A 6,399-nucleotide genomic window follows, 5' to 3' on the forward strand; every position below is an offset into this window, starting at 1 on the left:
TGGGAGGTTGTGCTTCTTCTTCTTGAATCTCCATCTCTTGATCGACCTCTTCCAAGTCCTTAACCATGACATGCCTTGGAGGTTGTACACCCTCCTCAACATCAAATGCAACCGTCTTGGAAGGAGGCTCTATGTCTTGACTTTCCCATGGAGGTTCAGCATCTCCCAAGTCTTCAACCACTTCTTCCTCTTCAATAATTACTGCTTTGTCCAGTAGTTTTAATATAAAATTGTACTCATCCTTGATGATTTTCTTTCCATGACAACTCCTTTCAACTATTCTTTCATCTTCAAGGGTCTCTCCTATCTCCACATTTTGGGCCTCCTTTTGCTCTAAGACAAAATCAGACTCCTCCTTGATGTCTGGTGTGGCAAAATCGTGATCGTTCATTCCTTGGTAACAGCGTCAAAAACTTAATACGCACGTTCATAATCTTAGTTCTTTGCACAACTAACCAGCAAGTGCACTGGGTCGTCCAAGTAATAAACCTTACGTGAGTAAGGGTCAATCCCACGGAGATTGTCGGTTTGAAGCAAGCTATGGTCACCTTGCAAATCTCAGTCAGGCGGATTCAAATGGTTATGGTGAATTGATAGTTAAAATATAAATAAAATATAAAATAGGATAGAGATACTTATGTAATTTATTGGTGAGAAATTCAGATAAGCGTATAGAGATGCTTTTTTTCCTTCTGAACCTCTGCTTTCCTACTGTCTTCATCCAATCATTCTTACTCCTTTCCATGGCAAGCTTTATGTAGCGCATCACCGTTGTCAATGGCTACTTCCCGTCCTCTCATTGAAAATGGTCCAAGATGCGCTGTCACCGCACGGCTAATCATCTTTCGGTTCTCGATCATACTGGAATAGGATTCAGTAATCCTTTTGCGTCTGTCACTACGCCCAGCACTCATGAGTTTAAAGCTCGTCACAGCCATCCCTTCCCAGATCCTACTCGGAATACCACAGACAAGGTTTAGACTTTTTGGATCTCAAGAATGGCCGCCAATAATTCTAGCCTATACCACGAAGACTCTGATCTCACGATCAGGAGGCTAAGAGATACCCATTCAAGCTTGTTTGCATGTAGAACGGAAGTATTTGTCAGGCACGCATTCATAAGTGAGAATGGTGATGAGTGTCACATAATCATCACATTCATCATGTTCTTGTGTGTGAATGGATATTTTAAAGAAGAAATAGGCTTGAGTTGAATAGAAACACAATAGTACTTTGCATTAATTCATGAGGAACAGTAGAGCTCCACACCTTAATCTATGGTGTGTAGAAACTCTACCGTTGAAAATACATAAGTGAAAATAGGGTAGACATGGCCGAGTGGCCAGCCTCCCATGGAGGTCTAGAGATCTCAAAATGATCCAAAGATAAAAGATTCAATATGATAGTAAAAGGTTCTATTTATACTAAACTAGTTACTAGGGTTACAGAAATGAGTAAATAATGCAAAAATTCACTTCCGGGCCCACTTGGTGTGTGCTTGGGCTGAGCATTGAAGCTTTCACGTGTATAGGTCTTCCTTGGAGTTAAACGCTAGTTTGTAACCTGTTTCTGGCATTTAACTCTGCTTTGCTACCTGTTTCTGGCGTTTAACTCCAGAATAGGGCAGAGAGCTGGCGTTGAACGCCAGTTTGCGTCATCTAAACTCGGACAAAGTATGGACTATTATATATTGCTGGAAATCCCTGGATGTATACTTTCCAACGCAATTGAGAGTGCACCATTTGGACTCCTGTAGCTCCAGAAAATCCACTTTGAGTGCAGGAAGGTCAGAATCTAACAGCATCAGCAGTCCTTTGTCAGCCTCTGAATCTGATTTTTGCTCAGGTCCCTCAATTTTAGCCAGAAATTACCTGAAATCACAGAAAAACACACAAACTCATAGTAAAGTCCAGAAATGTGAATTTTATTTAAAAACTAATAAAAATATACTAAAAACTAACTAAATCATGCTAAAAACTATGTAAAAACAATGCCAAAAAGCGTATAAATTATCCGCTCATCACAACACCAAACTTAAATTGTTTCTTGTCCCCAAGAAACTGAAAATCAAATAGGATAAAAAGAAGAGAATATACTATAAATTCCAAAATATCAATGAAACTTAGCTCCAATCAGATGAGCGGGACTAGTAGCTTTTTGCCTCTTGAATAGTTTTGGCATCTCACTTTATCCATTGAAGTTCAGAATGATTTGCATCTATAGGAACTTAGATTTTAGATAGTGTTATTGATTTTCCTAGTTCAGTATGTTGATTCTTGAACATAGCTACTTTATGAGTCTTGGCTGTGGCCCTATGCACTCTATTTTCCAGTATTACCACCGGATACATACATGCCACAGACACATAACTGGGTGAACCTTTTCATATTGTGACTCAGCTTTGCTAAAGTCCCTAATTAGAGGTGTCCAGGGTTCTTAAGCACACTCTTTTTTTGCTTTGGACCTTGAATTTAACCACTCAGTCTCAAGTTTTCACTTGACACCTTCACGCTACAAGCACATGGTTAGGGACAGCTTGGTTTAGCTGCTTAGGCCAGGATTTTACTCCTTTAGGCCCTCCTATCCACTGATGCTCAAAGCCTTGGATATTTTTTATTACCCTTGCCTTTTGGTTTTAAGGGCTATTGACTTTTTGCTCTTGTCTTTTGGTTTAAAGAGCTTTTGGCTTTTTCTGCTTGCTTTTTCTTTTTCTTCCTTTTTTTTCGCCATTTTTCTTTTCTCTCTTTTTTTTCACAAGCTTTTCTATTCACTGCTTTTTCTTGCTTCAAGAATCAATTTTATGATTTTTCAGATTATCAATAACATTTCTCCTTTTTTTATCATTCTTTCAAGAGCCAACATATTTAACATTCATAAACCACAATATCAAAAGACATATGCACTGTTCAAGCATTCATTCAGAAAACAAAAAGTATTGTCATCACATCAAAATAATTAAACTAGTTTCAAGGATGAATTCAAAACCATGTACTTCTTGTTCTTTTGTTTTTAGAACAGTTTTCATTTAAGAGAGGTGATGGATTCATAGGACATTCATAGCTTTAAGACATAGACACTTAAACACTAATGATCATGTAATAAAGACACAAACATAAATAATCATGAAGCATAGTAAACGAAAAACAGGAAAATAAGAACAAGGAGATTAAGGAACGGGTCCACCTTAGTGAGGGTGGCGTCTTCCTCTTCTTGAAGAACCAATGGTGCTCTTGAGCTCCTCTATGTCTCTTCCTTGTCTTTGTTGCTCCTCTCTCATAGCTCTTTGATCTTCTCTAATCTCATGGAGGATGATGGAGTGCTCTTGGTGCTCCATCCTTAGTTGTCCCATGTTGGAGCTTAATTCTCCTAAGGAAGTGTTGATTTGCTCCCAATAGTTTTGTGGAGGGAAGTACATCCCTTGAGGCATCTCAGGGATTTCATGGTGAGGAAATTCCTCATGTTCTTGTTGAAGTCCATGATCTCTTGTTTGCTCCATCCTTTTCTTAGTGATGGGCTTATCCTCATCAATGAGGATGTCTCCCTCTATGTCAATTCCAGCCAAATTACAGAGGTGACAAATGAGGTGAGAAAAGGCTAACCTTGCCAAAGTGGAAGACTTGTCAGCCACCTTATAGAGTTCTTGAGGTATAATCTCGTGAACTTCCACTTCCTCCCCAATCATGATACTATGGATCATGATGGCCTGGTCTATAGTAACTTCAGACCGGTTGCTAGTAGGAATGATTGAGTGTTGAATGAACTCCAACCATCCTCTAGCTACAGGCTTAAGGTCCAGTCTTCTCAATTGAACCGGCTTGCCTCTTGAGTCAACTTTCCATTGAGCTCCTTCCACACATATGTCGATGAGGACTTGGTCCAACCTTTGATCAAAGTTGACCCTTCTAGTGTAGGGGCGTGCGTTTTCTTGCAACATTGGCAAGTTGAACGCCAACCTTACATTTTCTGGACTGAAATCTAAGTAATTCCCCTGAACCATTGTAAGCCAATTCTTTGGATTCGGGTTCACACTTTGATCATGGTTCCTAGTAATCCATGTGTTTGCATAGAACTCTTGAACCATTAAGATCCCGATTTGTTGAATGGGGTTGGTGAGAACTTTCCAACCTCTTCTTTGGATCTTATGTCGGATCTCCGGATACTCATTCTTTTTTAGCTTGAAAGGAACCTCAGGGATCACTTTTTTCTTGGCCACAACTTCATAGAAGTGGTCTTGATAGACCTTTGAGATGAATCTCTCCATCTCCCATGACTCAGAGGTGGAAGCAATTGCCTTCTTTTTCCTCTTTCTTAAGGTTTCTCTGGCCTTAGGTGCCATTAATGGTTATGAAAAAACAAAAAGTAATGCTTTTACCACACCAAACTTAAAATGTTTACTCGTTCCCGAGCAAAAAAAAGAAAGAAAGAAGGAGAAGAAGAAGAAAAATGGAGGAGAGGGAGAGAGGTGTGTATTCGGCCAAGGGGAAGAAGAAACGGTTGTGTTGTGTGAAAATGAAGAAGGAATGAGGGGTTTATATAAGAGTGGGGGAAGGTTTAGGGTTCAGCCATTAGGGTTGGGTTTGAGAGGGAAAAGAGTTTGAATTTTGGAGGTAGATAGGGTGCTTGGGGAAGAGAGGAGGGATGTGAGTGGTGAAGAAGTGATGGGGAAGAGTGATTGAGATGATTGGTGAAGGGTATTTAGGGAAGAGAGTTATGAAAAGGTGTGAAGAGGAGAGAAGAAAAGGTGGGGATCCTGTGGGGTCCACAGATCCTGAGGGGATCCTGTGGGGTCCACAGATCCAGTGGGTCAAGGACTTAACATCCCTGCTCCAATTAGGCGTGTAAAACGCCCTTAGTATGCATGTCTGGCATTAAACCCCAGCTTGCTGCTTGTTTCTGGCGTTTAACGCCACTTCCATGCCCTGTTCTGGCGTTAAACGCCAGTCTGGTGCTTGTTTCTGGCGTTTAACGCCAGCTTGATGCTTCTTTCTGGCGTTAAACGCCAGTTTGATGCTATTTACTGGCATTTAAATGCCAGTAAGTTCTTCCTCCAGGGTGAGCTGTTTTTAAAGCTCTTTTTCATTTTGTTTTTGATTTTTCAGTAGTTTTTGTGACTCCACATGATCATCAACCTAAAAAAAACATAAAATAACAATAGAAAATAAATAGATATAATTAAATAACATTGGGTTGCCTCCCAAAAAGCGCTTCTTTAATGTCAATAGCTTGACAATGAGCTCTCATGGAGCCTCACAGATGTTCAGAGCATTGTTAGGACCTCCCAACACCAAACTTAGAGTTTGAATGTGGGAGTTCAACACCAAACTTAGAGTTTGGTTGTGGCCTCCCAACACCAAACTTAAAGTTTGACTGTGGGGGCTTTGGTTGACTCTGCAGTGAGAGAATTCTCTGTCTATTGCTGAGTGGATGATGGAAAAGGCTTGCTATTGCTAAACCTATTTCTTCCACCATTATTAAAGCCTTGTTGAGGCTTTTGTTGATCCTTCTATGAGAAATTTAGATGATTTCTCCATGAGGGATTATAGGTGTTTCCATAGGGTTCACCCATGTAATTCACCTCTGCTATTGCAGGGTTCTCAGTATCATAAGCTTCTTCTTCAGAAGATGCCTCTTGAGTACTGTTGGAAGCAGCTTGCAATTCATTCAGACTATGAGAAATCATATTGACTTGCTGAGTCAATATTTTTTTCTGAGCCAATATGGCATTCAGAGTATCAATTTCAAGAACTCCCTTCCTCTGAGGCGTCCCATTACTCACAGGATTCCTTTCAGAAGTGTACATAAACTGGTTATTTGCAACTATGTCAATGAGTTCTTGAGCTTCTGCAAGCGTTTTCTTTAGGTGAATGGATCCACCTGCAGAATGGTCCAATGACATCTTAGATAATTCAGACAGACCATCATAGGCGTTTTCTGAAAGCATGTTAGAAAGACACTTTTTGGTCAGTTGCTTGTATCTCTCCCAAGCTTCATAGAGGGATTCACATTCTTTCTGTTTAAAGGTTTGAACATCCACTCTAAGCTTGCTACACTTTTGAGGAGGAAAGAACTTGGCTAAGAAAGCCGTGACCAGCTTATCCCAAGAGTTCAGGCTATTTTTAGGTTGAGAGTCCAACCATATTCTAGCTCTGTCTCTTACAGCAAACAGGAAAAGCATAAGCCTGTAGACCTCGGGATCAACCCCATTGGTCTTAACAGTATCAAAGATCTGCAAGAATTCAGTTAAGAACTGAAAAGGATCTTCTGATGGAAGTCCATGAAACTTGCAGTTATGTTGCATCAGAGAAACTAATTGAGGCTTTAGCTCAAATTTATTTGCTCCAATGGCAGGGATTGAGATGCTTCTTCCATGTAAATTGGAATTTGGTGCAGTAAAGTCAC

General features: G+C 40.2%; 1 non-coding gene across 1 annotated transcript; it reads left to right on the forward strand.

The window, feature by feature from the left end:
• Positions 1 to 5,935: 5,935 nt before the first annotated feature.
• Positions 5,936 to 6,043, forward strand: LOC148565067 (small nucleolar RNA R71). Its single transcript, XR_015884918.1, has one exon. It is a non-coding gene; the product is annotated as a small nucleolar RNA R71 (small nucleolar RNA).
• The last annotated feature ends 356 nt before the right edge of the window (positions 6,044 to 6,399 follow it).

Source organism: Arachis ipaensis, chromosome B5 (assembly GCF_059453495.1).
Source record: "Arachis ipaensis isolate K30076 ecotype BB chromosome B5, ASM5945349v1, whole genome shotgun sequence".
Lineage (NCBI taxonomy): Eukaryota > Viridiplantae > Streptophyta > Magnoliopsida > Fabales > Fabaceae > Arachis > Arachis ipaensis.